Source organism: Lynx canadensis, chromosome B1 (genome assembly GCF_007474595.2).
Source record: "Lynx canadensis isolate LIC74 chromosome B1, mLynCan4.pri.v2, whole genome shotgun sequence".
Classification (NCBI taxonomy): domain Eukaryota; kingdom Metazoa; phylum Chordata; class Mammalia; order Carnivora; family Felidae; genus Lynx; species Lynx canadensis.
In genome coordinates this window covers 55,310,421-55,326,814 of record NC_044306.2, presented here as the reverse complement: position 1 = coordinate 55,326,814, position 16,394 = coordinate 55,310,421, and the positions used below count along the sequence as shown (strand labels likewise).

General features: G+C 39.3%; 1 protein-coding gene across 1 annotated transcript in view; it reads left to right on the top strand.

The window, feature by feature from the left end:
• Window positions 1-16,394, top strand: part of GALNT7 (polypeptide N-acetylgalactosaminyltransferase 7) — a 149,029-nt gene that overhangs the window by 36,949 nt on the left and 95,686 nt on the right. The gene's annotated exons all lie outside the window — the stretch shown is intronic.

Genomic DNA, 16,394 nt, shown 5'->3' with positions numbered 1-16,394 from the left:
ACCAGTCCGCGGTCTCCCTCCCACGGAGTAGTTCTGGATTTAGACAACTCAGCTGGCAGCCAAGATGTGACATAGCCTCTGCTGCTGCTGTCTTTGGAAACCGCTGTTGTTGTCACCTGGGCCCTCCGTGGAAGAGGGCGCTTTGCTGTCTGTCACTGTGGCCATCTCAGCTTCTCCATTTACGTCTCCTGTCTCTGGGTGCTGGAGCTTACCATCCAGTAAGTGGACTCCATGTCTGCTGTCTTTCTGTGTTGCCCCGTGTGTTGACTTGAGTCTGGAATGCGATAGTTTGCCCTCTCCTTCTTTCTCCTAGCTGTCCCAGTTATAACTGTTTTCAGTACCTGGGACTGTCGTAGGCTCTAGAACTTCTCCAAAGGGGACCTGTTGCCCTTGTCACTGAGGCTAGTGATGTGCCTGCTACTGCAACACGAAAGCTATCCTACCGTGAAAGTTGCCCCATCATAAGTGTTTTCTCGGTTCAAAATTTTGTAGAAAATATGAAGAAGAAGGTAAGAATTATTAACCGAAGGTAACTTGCTAAATTTGGGTGTATATTATTCTAACATTTGCCCACATCTATGTATTTTTTCATATAGAATACATAAACACTTTTGAAAAAGGGGAGGTGACTAATTTTACATCCATAATTCAGTCTTTTTCTTTTAAAACTCTTATCTTCCATATCATTAAATACTTTTTTTTTAATGTTTATTTTTGAGAGAGAGAGAGAGAGAGCGCACGCGCAAGTGGGGGAGGGACAGAGAGAGCAGGAGACAGAATCTGAAGCAGGCTCCAGGCTCTGAGCTATCAGCACAGACCCCACACAGGGCTCAAACTCATGGACCGCAGGATGAAGTTGGACGCTTAACCAAGTGAGCCACCCAGGCACCCCTCATTCAATACATTCTAAATTATTTAGAAGTAAAGTTATTAAGTCAAAGCTCTATTTAGGTTGTTTCCCACCCCTCTGCTGTTGTAAGCCGTTCTTAAGAGATATAGCTAATTGTATACACATTCTTTTTTTGTTGTTGTTTTAAATGTTTTATTTATTTTTGGGAGAGAGAGTGCGAGCAGGGGAAGGGCAGAGAGAGGCGGAGACACAGAATCTGAAGCAGGCTCCAGACTCCAAGCTGTCAGCACAGAGCCTGACATGGGGCTCGAACCCACAAACCATGAGATCATGACCTGAGCCGAGGTGGTTTGCTCAACTGACTGAGTTATATGTGTATATATGGTACATAGGTTGCCTGTCTCCCCTCATCCGTAGCCTTATAATTTCCTGAGGATAAATTTCTAGAATTTTTTTTTTAAAGTTGGCTCCACGTCCAATGTGAGGCTCAAACTCATGACCCCAAGATCAAGAGTCACATGTTCTACCAACTGATCCAGCCAGGCACCCCCATTCCTAGAATTTTAATTGTTGGGTCAAAGAGTATGCCTTTTACACAGGTGTAAGTTTATTCTCTTACTAATAAATGAAAACCACATTATCATTTCATATTGTGTCTATTTTGTAGGTAAAGAAATCTTGTTTTTATATTACTAATAAAGTCAGGCAGGGGCACCTGGGTGGCTCAGTTGGTTAAGTGTCTGACTTTGGCGCAGGTCATGATCTCGCAGTTTGTGGGTTCGAGTCCTACACTGGGCTCTCTGCTGATAGCTCAGAACTTGGAGCCTGCTTCAGATTCTGTGTCTGCCTCTCTCTTGGCCCCTCCCTGGCTTGCACCCTAGCTCTCTATCTCAAAAACAAATAAACATTTAAAAAATTTTAGGTTGGACATCATTTTTATTGCTAACCTTTTGAAGTCATCTTTTGTAAATTACCCGCTTATGTTTTCCCCCATTCTCTTCCATAGATGTGTTTATTTTTTCCTAAAAATTCGCAAGAGATTTTTTGTGGAGGGTCGAGGGGTGTCTGGGATTTAAGACTATTAACACTTTGGTTGCCATATATATTATAAATACTTAGACAGCTTTTCGTCTTTCATTTTTATTTTTATTTTTTTATATGTTAAAGTTTATTTATTTTGGGAGAGAGCCTGGGTGCACATGCATGAGCATGGGGGAGGGGCAGAGAGAGAGAATCCCAAGCAGGCTCCACTGGGTAGAGCTCAATACAGGGCTCTATCCCTCAAACCCTAAGATCATGACCTGAGCCAAAATCAGGAGTCAGGCACTTAACTGACTGAGCCACCCAGACACCCCATTTTTTCATATTCTAAATTAAAATATTATTCATGGTTAAAGATTTAAATCTTTAAAAAGTGAAAAACTACAGTCTAGACTGTTTCTCCAATAGCATTAGAAAATAGGCAATTCTTCCTGTTTTTTGATTTAACAATGGAAATTTTCTATTTGCTCCTTGATATAAAAGATGCAAATTTGACCTACTCTTTTTTTTTTACCTCTGATTCTAGTAAAAGTTGAGATTTTTTAAAATTTTAATGTTTGTTTATTTTTGAGAAAGAGCGAGTGCGAGTGGGGGAGGGGCAGAGAGAGAGGGAGACCCAGAATCTGAAGCAGGCTCCAGGCTCTGAGCTGTCAGCACAGAGCCTGATGCAGAGCTCAGACCTACGAACCATGAGATCATGACTTGAGCTAAAGTCTAACACTCAACCAACTGAGCCACAAGGTGCCCCTAAAAGTTGAGATTTTTAAATGTTCTTCTCTTTATGACTCAAAATAACACACCTCATCTCCTGTTTTTGTATTACATTGTCAGCCTCTCTCAACCCCCAACTTTATAAAATGAGAATATTAGCATCTGTACCCTTTCGACCCACCTTCAGTCTCCTGCTCATCTACACCTGGGCATTCTGAGACCAGAGCTTTTCCAGAAGTTTCCCTGTCCTCTGTAGTCTTCGCGGGACTGGCATCCATCTCCAAAGCCCCTCTTTCAGCCTGGTTCATGTCTCAGCCCTCTCTCATTTGCTTCCTGTCTTCCAGAAAGACTCCTTTCTGCTTATGCCTTTCTCTTATTACAAGTTTCCTTTCTTGTACCTATGTCTTAAATTAAATTCTCAGGAAGATGAGAATGTGCCTAGCCTGCCTTCTCCAGCTAAACTTTACAGTGGCTTTGGAGATAGAGAATTAAAAAAAATTTTTTTTTTCTATAATGAAACCTACCAATGATTTATTTTGGTTTCTACCTTTGGTGCCGTGTGTAGAAAGTCCTTCAATTTAAGATTGTTTTCTTTCAGTACCTCTATGAATTCTTTCTTACATTTAAATCTTTATTCATTTCCAGAATTTGTTTTGGTGGGTGGAATGGTTTAGAGTTCTTTTACCCAGTTGCCCCAATATAATTTATTAAATAATTTAAAGTTTTGAAATACCGCCTTTTATTAAATACTTAGTTCTTACATGCATTTGTGTCTGTTTCTAAACCATGATTCATTAATCTGTCTCTTACCTACACTGGTGCCACACTTTTAATTGTTGTGATTTCAAAATCCATTTTAATATCTGGAGGGCAAGTCTCTTCCCCCACCTCCATCTCCCCCATCATTGTTCTTTTTTCTAAAAATATTCTTAGCTGATGTGTTCTGTCTTCCCTTCTATAAGAAGAAAAGGTTGTATTATTATACAGTTTGAATGAGGTTGCATCGGGTCAACCCATTTCTTAGCTATTCAGTATTTTTTTTCCTGCTGGGCTGGAGAAGTAGAACTTCTATGTTACACCAGTTCCTTGTCGGTTTTGTTCTCACTTGCTCCCAAGACCAGCATTGGAAAATGCAGTACGTTGCCAATAACCCTGCTCCTCTCTGATTCTGTGAACATGTACAGTGTCCCACTGACATTTTTGAGTAGTTACCTGGCCCCAAAAGGAAAATGGTCACTTAGCTGGATTTCACTGTCAACACTGCACTCCACTCCCGGGCACCTGCCAGTACTTCCCCAGCACCTAATCTGCTCTCCCTATCGCTGGCAGCCTTACCCAGCCTCCGTCACTGCCTTCCTCGGGAATGTGTAGATGACCTTGAGGCCATTTTATCAGGTTCCTTTCTCGCCTCCTCTGACAGCCCACGCCTAGCCTACCTGCATAGGGTACCAGCACAGAAAGTTTTTGACCTCGCATGCCTCTGTGCCCAGGTGGAGCCGGGCCCCCAACAATTCAAGAAATACTTATTTAATTATACTTACACAGAAACATTGTAGCATAAACATGACTCATTCCAGCCAGAAGAATGAGCACTTGTTTCCTGGCAGGAAGGATGCCGAGAAACCTATGCTTTGGAATCCCTGTGGGCAGAGAGCATGTGTTTGAGGCAGATAGAATTTCAACGGTTGGAAACTCACCTACATTGACTCTTTCATAAACCTACCTAAAGCAAAATGAAAAGTGGTATAACCTTTGCCCAAATCTTTATCAGGAGCCCAGGAGAGCAGAAAATCACATTTATCCTTTTTATTCTTTTTCCTTTTCTATTTGCTATATTAGTCTCATCCCTCTGTTTTGATTCTTCAACAAAACATTAAAATGTTGAAAATGAAATGTTTTCTGTAAAGATACTTTATTGAAACACTATTCTGGTGCTGCCCTACAGAAAAATAAATGCACGTCACATACATGATGTAAGTTTCTAGTAGCCGCATTCAAAAGTTTTGAAAACCGAGGTGAAGTTAATTTTATTTATTTTTTTTATAAACAAAATGTTTTTTATTTTTTTTTATTTTTTTTTTTTATGAAATTTATTGACAAATTGGTTTCCATACAACACCCAGTGCTCATCCCAAAAGGTGCCCTCCTCAATACCCATCACCCATCCTCCCCTCCCTCCCACCCCCCATCAACCCTCAGTTTGTTCTCAGTTTTTAACAGTCTCTTATGCTTTGGCTCTCTCCCACTCTAACCTCTTTTTTTTTTTCCCCTTCCCCTCCCCCATGGGTTCCTGTTAAGTTTCTCAGGATCCACATAAGAGTGAAACCATATGGTATCTGTCTTTCTCTGTATGGCTTATTTCACTTAGCATTACACTCTCCAGTTCCATCCACGTTGCTACAAAGGGCCATATTTCATTTTTTCTCATTGCCACATAGTATTCCATTGTGTATATAAACCACAATTTCTTTATCCATTCATCAGTTGATGGACATTTAGGCTCTTTCCATAATTTGGCTATTGTTGAGAGTGCTGCTATGAACATGGGGGTACAAGTGCCCCTATGCATCAGCACTCCTGTATCCCTTGGATAAATTCCTAGCAGTGCTATTGCTGGGTCATAGGGTAGGTCTATTTTTAATTTTCTGAGGAACCTCCACACTGCTTTCCAGAGCGGCTGCACCAATTTGCATTCCCACCAACAGTGCAAGAGGGTTCCCGTTTCTCCACATCCTCGCCAGCATCTATAGTCTCCTGATTTGTTCATTTTGGCCACTCTGACTGGCGTGAGGTGATACCTGAGTGTGGTTTTGATTTGTATTTCCCTGATGAGGAGCGACGCTGAACATCTTTTCATGTGCCTGTTGGCCATCTGGATGTTCGAGGTGAAGTTAATTTTAACATACTTTATTTAACTTAACATATCCAAAGTAATGCCAGATCAGCATGTCAATATTAAAAAATTGAGATCCTTTAAATTCTTTTTTCCTTTAAAATTTGGTGTGTATTTTACACTTACAGCACATCTCAAGTTGGGACTAGTCCACGTGTTAAGTGTTCAATAGCCACATGTGATGATTTTCTAAATGTTGGGTTGTCTTACTTTGTCCTTGTATTGAAAATAACCATTTCTAGGAGTTCTTAACTGAGGGTGCTTGTCTACAACCACCTCAAAACTTTTTTTAAAATCTGCATTCCTGGGGAGCCTGGGTGGCTCCATTGGTTAAGCCTCTGACTTTGGCTCAGGTCATGATCTCACTCGTCCGTGGGTTCGAGCCCCACACCAGGCTCTGTGCCGACAGCTCAGAGCCTGGAGCCTGCTTCGGATTCTGTGTCTCCCTCTCTCTCTGCCCCTCCTATGCGCTCTCTCTCTCTCTCTCTCTCAAAAATAAACAAACATTTAAAAAATTTAAAAAATATGCATTCCTGTCTGTACCCCCCCCCCCCCACTAGTTCTACTGAGGTGAAACTCTGTGTGTGAGTCTGGGCATGAAGAAGGTACATCGTTGATTATAACCTTTAAAAACCACTGAACCAGTCCTGTTTCTTCATTTTACCTGTGACTGAACGTGTCCATACGATGAGCTTTCCCACAGAGTAATGATATATAAACCTGTCTTGCACTGACAAATCAGACATCCCAGTATTCTACCACACTGTTCATCATGTCTAACATACCGGATAAGAAAGTACCATATACTAACATTGTGTGGATTTTCAATAACAACAGGGGTTGGGAACAAAATGGATTTTCAGATTAATCTTTAGTTTCTGAGGAAATTAAGTGTAGAATAAGAATACCACACAGGTGACGTGTGCAGGCATGCACGCACACGCACACATTGCCTAAATACTCTTGCTAATTGAAATTTCATTGTGATGGGCATGACTGGATTTTATATGTACTTTCATTCTCCACGTCTTTTAGACGTTAGCATGAGTCTATGTAGCATCATGGGCTACTATTTTGAAACGTCTTAAAAAATCTGTAATGAAATAGCAGTTGGATTTACTGCAATTATTTTAATGTATCCCTGGACATCATGATCCGGTATAAAAGTTCTTCAGCCTATCAATTTTCAAAGTGTGAAAAACACATTCAGGCCTTGAATTTCAGGTTAAAATTTCCTATCTTTAATGACAAGACTGCCAGCTATCAGCAGGCAGTATGGTTGACTGCTCTGTAATTTTATGGGCATTCTTTGTAGGGTGAGTCACAATAGCTTTCTTTTTTCTTTTACGTCGAGCTGACAAGGGCAGCACAAGTACTACACTGAAAAATAATAAATCTCAGGTCATCCAAAGGTAACGCCAGGATTATTTTAGATTAGTTGAGGATATGGAGAAAAATGTGAGGTTTTTAACACTAATTTTATATGAAGTGACTGCACTTTAATAAAAGTTAAATTTTGGGCGAGTGAATTTAACAATTAAATATTTGCAACTTATTTAATTGATAATTGTTTTCTTAATCATTGTAAGTCTACAGAAATTATAAGTAATTAACAAGGACTATTAAAAAAAGTAATGGTATCCATAGTGCCCTACAAGTAACTACTAGATATTAAAAAGCATCTTAAAAAAAAAAAAAAAAAAAAGCATCTTAAAGTTCCAGATTGTTGAAACAGTCTGTTTAAGCAGTTTTTTAAACAGTGATCAGGATGGTTATGTGGCTTCTAGTTCAGAGTTTTGAATTTAGATTATCTAGACATATATATATAGTGTATATGTATATACATATACATATATAATAAAAGAATATATACATAAAAGAATACATACATAAATAAAAGAATATATATTTTCTTTATATAAGTAAAAGAATATATATATTTTCTTTATATAAGTAAAAGAATATATACATTCTTTACATAAGTAAAAGAATATACATTCTTTACATAAGTAAAAGAATATATATACACACTCTTTACATAAGTAAAAGAATATATATATATACATTCTTTATATAAGTAAAATAATATATATATATTCTTACATAAGTAAAAGAATATATATATATATATACACACACATTATATAAGTAAAAGAATATATATATTCTAAGGACTTCTTTTAAAAAATTTTATGTTTATTTATTTCTTAGAGAGGGACAGAGCATGAGTGGGGGAGGAGCAGAGAGAGAGGGAGACACAGAATTCGAAGCAGGCCCCAGGCTCCCAGCTGTCAGCACAGAGCCCGACGCGGGGCTCGAACTCACAAACAGTGAGATCATGACCTGAGCCTAAGTCGATCGCTCAACTGACTGAGCCACCCAGGTGCCCCAAAGACTTCTTTTTAGAGCAACTTTAGGTTCACTGTCAAATTGAGAAGAAAGTACAGAGACTTCTATACCCTCTGACCCCACACTTGCATAGCTTCCCCTATTACTAACACCTCCCCCACCGACCAGAGTTGCACATTGTTATAATTGATGAACCCACAATGACACATCATAATCAGGGTACGTAGCCTACATTAGGATTCACTCTTGGTGTTACACATTCCTTGGGTTTGAACAATGTATAGTTGATTCTTGAACAGCACGGGGCAGGGGGTGGGGGGTTAGTAACTCCAATCCCTGGGCAGTGGAAAATCTATATATAACTTTTGACTCCCTCAAAACTTTACTGATAGCCTACTGTTGACCAGAGGCTTTGCCATTGATGTAGACACTCGTTTGACACGTATTTTGTATGTTATAGGTGTCACATATTAAATTTATTTATAATAAAATTAGCTAGGGAAAATAAAATGTTAAGAAAATTCTAAGGAAAAGAACATAGTTGCAGCATTGTACTCTATTAAGAGAAAAAAGTCCATGTATAATTGGGCCATGATAGTTTAAACCCTTGTTGTTCAAGGGGCAACCGTATAATGACATGTATCTATCATTATAGTATCATAAAGTATTTTCACTGCCCTGAAAATTCTCTGTGCTCTACCTATTCATCCCCACCCAACCTCTGGCAACCACTGATTTTTTTTTTTTTTCTTTTTTACTATCTAGTTTTGCCTCTCTTTTTACAAATGTAAAGTTCAGACTGAGATCCAAAGAGATCAAGAGATTAACTGCAGGTCACACACAGACTCCTCTGTTCTGCCACTATCTTCTGACTCACTTCACTGACTTCTCTTTTTTATTGGCTATGATGCCCTCTTTTGTTGGAATGTAATAGCTTATTAAGATGTGATTTGCAATAACAAAATGATTAAAAATGTTTTAAGATCTATCTATTCAACTTATAAACACAATACAATGAAGATAATAGCGTGACTTCAGTGTTTGAAAATTCCATCGGTATTCTGTTCATCATTGGGCATGAAACAGAGAATGATTATTTCTTCAAAAATAGGTTTCTTAAGACTGAGTACAGGAACCAGAATTTTAGAATACTTTTTAGGGAAAGTACTGAATATTGGGACCACAACCCTGATTTTCTTTTTTAAAATACTTGCTCACTTCAGGAAGAAGTCACACTGGGCAAGGGTACATAATTGTATATATAATGTACTGGGACATAAGGGTTGCTTAAATTACTGCTAACATATTATCTGAGAATATGTACATATTAGTTTTCAGTTGACCCAATGATAAACGGAAGACACGCTGTTTGAGTGCTCTGGTGTATTCTTCATATTCAAGATCCTTAAGCTAAATAAGAAAAAATTTGATTTCTCTTTTTACGTTGTTTTCCTATCCAGTGGTATTTTTCTTTTTTTTCTGGACACAGTCTTCACTGCAGACTTAAAGCTGATAAACCCGATCCTCAACTCTGTGCTATTCAGGCTTCTTCAGTGAGGAACGATTCCCCACAAACCTGGGAGTTTGTCAGAAACTAAGTATTTGCCATTTACGAATGTTAAAGAGAACTAGGCTGAAAGCCGGCAGGAAAAAAGGAGTTATTATTTTTCTGGCAGTGTTTGTAAAAACTGATCAGGCAATGAGCAGTAGTCTCTAATACAATCGAGCTGTGATGAGCAAATATGAATAATCATACATTGTCTTAGAAGAGTCCCAGATTGATATTTTTATTATGCACTGTACTCCACAATCAAATCAAGGAGACTGTTTGCCCATATCTTGAAAACTATAATTTGATAACTACATGGTGATTACTTTTTAGTAATATTTGAAAGGCTGCCAACCAAGAAATTTGTAATAAAATTCAGTCTTACGAAATTAAAGATTAAATGACAAAAATACAACTGTTCCGATAAATAGTAAAGCACTGCTATGCATACAGCACGTCAAATCTAGTTGTTTTTACCAACTTTAGTTTTAAAAGTCTTTTTTTCTTTAAGTGAATTATGTGAACATCCTTTGCTATTATTTCTAAGAAGGATTCTTCATAATAGTTCGTAGTAACTTTAATTTTAGACCGAGGGCTTTTTAGAGAAGTTTAAATGGATTCTTCATTTTCTGAAATGTTGATACTGTACTTTATTAATGTTGCGTATTTTACTTTATAAAGTTAATATATAGGCTTTAACACTACTCCAGTCAAATTTAGTAAGCCTCAGTCTCTGGTTTGCAAAAAAAGATCAGGATGCCTCTGAAAATCGTACACAACCCAATGTTATTTATTTTATTTTATTTTTTGCGAAACATAACTAAGATGTAATCATTAGACTATATCCTTTATTCTTGAGGTTTTAATAGAAGGTCAAGTGTTTCCTTTAAAACTGTTCAGTTCAAAAGACAGAGTACAAAGCTCTTTAAAAACTCTTAAGCGTCCACATTGTGATATTTCAGTCTTTGGATTTTGATAACCTAAGAAGCTTTATTTAGAGAAGTCATTAACTTGTGATTTGACCCAGATCACTCTGTGAGGTTATGGTGGCTTCAGGCTTCTTATCTCTAGCTAGCCTGCTCCCTTGGGGCACAAAGTGTGTTCCGAGAGCAAGAACAAGATCTTGGTGTGATTAAACGGAGTCTGCAGGGGACTGAGGGCACTAAGAAGACCCCAGAGTTGAAGAAATCCTCAAACAGAGCCCAGATGAGCCCTTATAAGAAAAAGTGACACGTTTGGTCCATGTACACATTACGTACACTCTCAGTAGAGCTGTTCCAACCAAGAATCCAAAGCCAGGTTCTCAAGTCTGGTAGGGAGTCTGGTTACTGGCACTTGGCAGCAGAGAATTTGTAGAATACCTTGAAGGAATCAAGCAGTAAGTAGTAACCTGTCACCCTTGTCCTTTGCTTGCTCCCAGATTTGCAGTTTTATGGATTTTTTTCCATTATATTCCTTCTGGCCCCAGCGGTTGGATGGTATTTTCCAAAATGTTATTCAACACTTGTCTAATACCAGAGGCAGTTGTCTAATACCAACACATACTGGCATCTCGCCATGCTCGTACTTCAGGAATACCTGTAGCCTCACTGATGGCCACATGCCAGTTCATGTAGCCAAGTTGTGGTTTGGACGCGTGGACCCATTCCTTTCTGTAACCCTATCATAAGTGCCTGCTTTCTTTCTCCCCCATCAGAATCTAAGCTCCTAAAAGGCAGATGCTATGATTTGTATCTCTGTTACCTCCAGAGGTGAGTCTACCAGGAACATAGTGGGTGCACATAGGAGGTTAGTTGAAGGAGCCCATCCAACTCTCCAAGAGGTTCTGAATTAACCCTCTGTAACCTGTTTTTTTTTTTTTTTTTTTTTATTTTTTTTAACGTTTATTTATTTTTTTTTTTTTTTTTTTTTTTTTTTTTTTTTACGTTTATTGATTTTTTGAGACAAAAGACAGAGCATGAACGGGGGAGGGTCAGAGAGAGGGAGACACAGAATCTGAAACAGGCTCCAGGCTCTGAGCTGTCAGCACAGAGCCCGACGCAGGGCTCGAACTCACGGACCGCGAGATCATGACCTGAGCCGAAGTCGGCCGCCTAACCGACTGAGCCACCCAGGCGCCCCTGTTTTTCTCTTTTTAATACACTTGAGTTGTAGGGGAACTGAATTAAGTAAGGATCAGAACTGCTAGCTGGGGGAGAGCCTGTTGCTGACCCGAATACCTGAGAAGTCTGGGATTTGGAGACTGTTGGGCTCAAGGAATCCTTTCAAGGAGCATTCTGGGATTACAGTTCCAGCAGCGGTGATCTTAGTATCTTCTGCTAGCTGTGAGTACAGTAATCTTATATTTAAAAAAACAAGCAAAACAGAAAAAGCCTTTGTGTGAATCTGTTTCTCCAGACAACCTTACAAAGGCATAAAATGAAAACATGCCTATGTTTTCATTTATGAGAAGGGTAAAGTGACATGCAACTGAAGTTGATATGAAAAAAATCAACCTTGGGAAGTAAGGTCACTTAGTTAGAGAAAATTTAATACTGCTGTAGGTTTAACTATCTTGACAGGATGCCAGTCTCAAGAATTCTTTAGTTATGTGATAGAATAAACCTTTACCTTTTAAAATCAAGGGGCTCATTTCTGTCTAATGAAATGTTAGAATTACAGAACCATCTAAAAACTATAATTTTTCTTGTCAATTATTTTGAAACTGTTGTAGTAATTAGGTTTGATAGACAGTATCAACTGCATTTTTACAGACATTCATAACTTTGAAGCTGGCTTTAATGATTACTGAGAATGATGTCCATATGCTGTTTCTATCTAAGATGGTTCAATATTAGCTCTTCCCTTTAATATTTTTGCAACCACTGATTTACTTTAGCAAACACTTAATTTGTAAAAAATTCAAAGGTAAACTTAAACCTTGTTACTAATCGACAATTCCACATAAGTAGAATCTAAATGAATGAGGTGTTTTAGCCATCCTACGTCCGTCAAAAATTCATTTTTATATCATGTGACAGTATAATCCATTAGTTTGTGTCTACTAATAACTAGTGAAGATAGGCATACCCCAGAGATATTGTGGATTTGGTTCCAGACCACCACACTAAAGCGAATATCATAATAAATTGAGTCACAAGAACTTTTTGATTTCCTGGTGCATATAAAAGCTATATTTACTCTATACTGTAGTCTATTAAGTGTTCAGTAGCATTTCATCTTTAAAAATGTACATACCTTGGGGCGCCTGGGTGGCTCAGTCGGTTGAGCGTCCGACTTCAGCTCAGGTCATGATCTCGCAGTTGACGAGTTCGAGCCCCGCGTCAGGCTCTGTTCTGACAACTCAGAGCCTGGAGCTGCTTCAGATTCTGCGTCTCCCTCTCTTTCTGCCTCTCCCTCACTCACACTTTGTCTCTTTCTGCTCAAAAATAAAGATAAACATTAAAAAAAATTTTTTTAATGTACATACCTTAATTAAAAAATACTTCATTGCTAAAAAAAGAAAAAGAAAAAGAAAATGCTAACCTATTCTGAGCTTTCAACAAAGTGTAATCTTCTTGCTGGTGGAGGGTCTTGCCTCAATGTTGATGGCTGGGATGACTGACCCTTTCTTAAAATAGGACAGCAATGAAATTTGCTGCATCAATGGACACTTTCATGACCGATTTCTCTGTAGCATGTGATGCTGTTTGATAGCATTTTACCCCCAAGAACTTCTTTCAGAATTGGAGTCAGTCCTCTCAAACCCTGCTGCTGTTTTATCAACCAAGATATGTGATATTCTGAGTCCTTTTGTTGTCATTTTAACAGTCTTCACAGAATCTTCGTCAGGAGTAGAGTCTATCTCAACACTTTCTTCGCTCATCCATATAAGCAATTCTTCATTCAAGTTTGATCATGAGCTTGCAGCAGTTCAATCACATCCTCAGGCTCCACTTCTAATTCTAGTTCTCTTGCTGTTTCCACGACATCTGCAGTTACTTCCTCCAATGAAGTCTTGAACCCCTCAAAGTCAGCCACGAGGGTTAGAATCCACTTCTTCCAAACTCCTGTTCACGTTGATATTTTGACCTCTTTCCATGAGTCATGGATGTTCTTAATGGTACCTAGAATGGTGGATCCTTTCCAGAAGGTTTTCAATTTACTTTGCCCAGATCCATCAGAGGAATCCCTATGTATGACAGCTATAGCCTTACAAAATGTATTTCTTAAGTAATGACACTTACTTCTTGATCTATGGGCTGCAGAATGGATGTTGCATTAACAGGCATGAAAACAACATTAATCTCATTGCCCATCTCCATCAGAGCTCTTGGGTAACCAGGTACAATGTCAATAAGCAGTCCTATTTTGAAGGAATCTTTTTTTTCTGGGCAGTTCTCAACAGTGGGCTTAAAATATTCAGTAAACTATGTTGTAAACTGATGTGTTATCATCCAGGCTTTGTTGTTCCATTTTATAGAGCACAGAGTAGATGTAGTATAATTCTTAAGGGTCCTGGGATTTTTGGAGTGGTCAGTGAACCTTGGCTTCAACATAAAGTCACCAGCTAATCAGCCTCTAATAAGAGAGTCAGCCTGTCCTTTGAAGCTTTGAAGCCAGGCATTGACTTCTCCCCTCCAGCTATGAAAGTCCTAGATGGCATCTTCTGCCGATAGAAGGCCATTGCATGTACATGGAAGATCTGTTAATGTAGCCACCTTTGCTAATTCTCTTAGCTAGATCTTCTGGACAACTTGTTCCAGCTTCTACATTAGCCCTTCTGGCTTTACCTTGCCCCATGGAGATGGCATCTTTCCTGCAACCTCATGGACCAACCTCTGCTGGCTTCCAACTTTTCTTCTGCAGCTTCTTCACTTCTCTGAGCCTTCATAGAATTGAAGAGAATTAGAGCTTTGCTCTGGATCAGGCTTTGGCTTAAGGAAATGTTGTGGCTGCTTTGCTCCTCTATCTAGACCATTGAAGTTTCCCCCATCAGCTATAAGGCTGTTTCACTTTCTTATTTGTGTGTTCCCAAGAATGGCACTTCAAATTTTTTTTCAGGAACCTTCCCTTTGCATTCAAAGCTCTGCTAACTGCTTGGCACCAGAGGCGTAGCTTTCAGCCTTCCTTGGCTTTCGACATGCCTTCCTCACTAAGCTTAATCATTTCTAGCTCTTGATTGAAAGTGATCAGTGTGTGAGTATTCCTTTCACCTGAACACTTAGAGGCTTATTAGGATTAGGGTTAATAGTTGACCTAATTTCAGCATTGTAGTGCTTAAGGGAATACGAAGGCCTGAAGAGAGGGAGAGAGGTGAATGGATCATCAGTGGAACAGAACACACACATTTATTAGGTTTGCCCTTATCTGGGTGTAGTTCATGGTGCCCCCAAACAATTACAGTAATGACATCAAAGATGATTGATCACAGATCACCATAACAAATAGAATGAAAAAGTCTGAAATATTCTAAGAATAACCAATATCTCACACAAGACACACAAAGTGAGCAAATGCTGTTAGAAAAATGACACCGATAGACTTGTTCATCACTGAGTTGCCATAAACCTTCAATTTGTGTTTTTTTTTTTAAATGCAGTATCTGTCAAGTGCAGTAAAACGAGGCATACCTGTATTTGACATCTCTAAGAACATAATGTTGAAGTGAAGTCATGTTTTAGTTCTGTAGAAAATTGTTTTAAAATGCACAAAGAGGGGCTCCTGGGTGGCTCAGTTGGTTAGGCGTTCGACTTTGACTCAGGTCATGATCTTGTGGTTTGTGGGTTCATGCCCTGCGTCAGGCTCTGTGCTGACAGCCTAGAGCCTGCTTCGGATTCTGTGTCTGCCTCTCTCTCTGCCCCTCCCCTGGTCATGCTCGCGCTCTCTCTCTCTCTCTCTCAAAAAAATAAATAAATAAATAAATAAATAAATAAATAAATAAAAATAAAGTTAAATTAAAAATAAAATGCACAAAGAAAGCAGCCTAAATCTCCTAGAAAAGCCTTATTTAAATTGGGTTTAGGGGCTCCTGGGTGGCTCAGTTGGTTAAGCGTCCAACTTCGGTCCAGGTCATGATCTCACAGTTCGTGAATTTGAGCTCTGCATCAGTCTCTGTTCTGACAGCTCAGAGCCTGGAGCCTGCTTCATATTCTGTGTCTCCCTTTCTCTCTCCTGCCCCTCCCCTGCTCACACTCTGTCTCTCTTTCCCTTAAAAAATAAACAAACATTAGGGGCGCCTGGGTGGCGCAGTCGGTTAAGCGTCCGACTTCAGCCAGGTCACGATCTCGCGGTCCGTGAGTTCGAGCCCCGCGTCGGGCTCTGGGTTAATGGCTCAGAGCCTGGAGCCTGTTTCCGATTCTGTGTCTCCCTCTCTCTCTGCCCCTCGCCCGTTCATGCTCTGTCTCTCTCTGTCCCAAAAATAAATAAACGTTGAAAAAAAATTAAAAAAAAAAATAAGTAAACATTAAAAAAATTTTTTTTAATTGGGTTTAATATCTGCGTTGCCTAGAGATTCAGGTGGTAGTCTTCTCCATTTCTTTACCTAAATGTCAGGAGGTGGTGTTTTTGCCATTTGTCTTTTTTCTTTTTAAAAAAAAATTTTTTTAATGTTTATTTATTTTTGAGACAGAGAGAGACAGAGCATGAATGGGGGAGGGGCAGAGAGAGAGGGAGACACAGAATCGGAAGCAGGCTCCAGGCTCTGAGCCATCAGCCCAGAGCCTGACGCGGGGCTCGAACTCACGAACCGTGAGATTGTAACCTGAGCTGAAGTCGGACGCTCAACCGACTGAGCCACCCAGGCGCCCCTGTCTTTTTTCTTAAACCTTTCTCCCCACGTTTCCCCGTATGCACTTTAGGGCACACAGTGAGGATAAAATTTAATACACAACGAACTTCTGTGCAGATTTGGTGAGGCACAAATGTTTTGCAGCCTGACTTCCCTCTGACAGTCATTGAAGGTGGGGCTGAAAAACTTGCAACCTTGCTTTTTGAAGATAGTCCCTACTATTAGATACTCT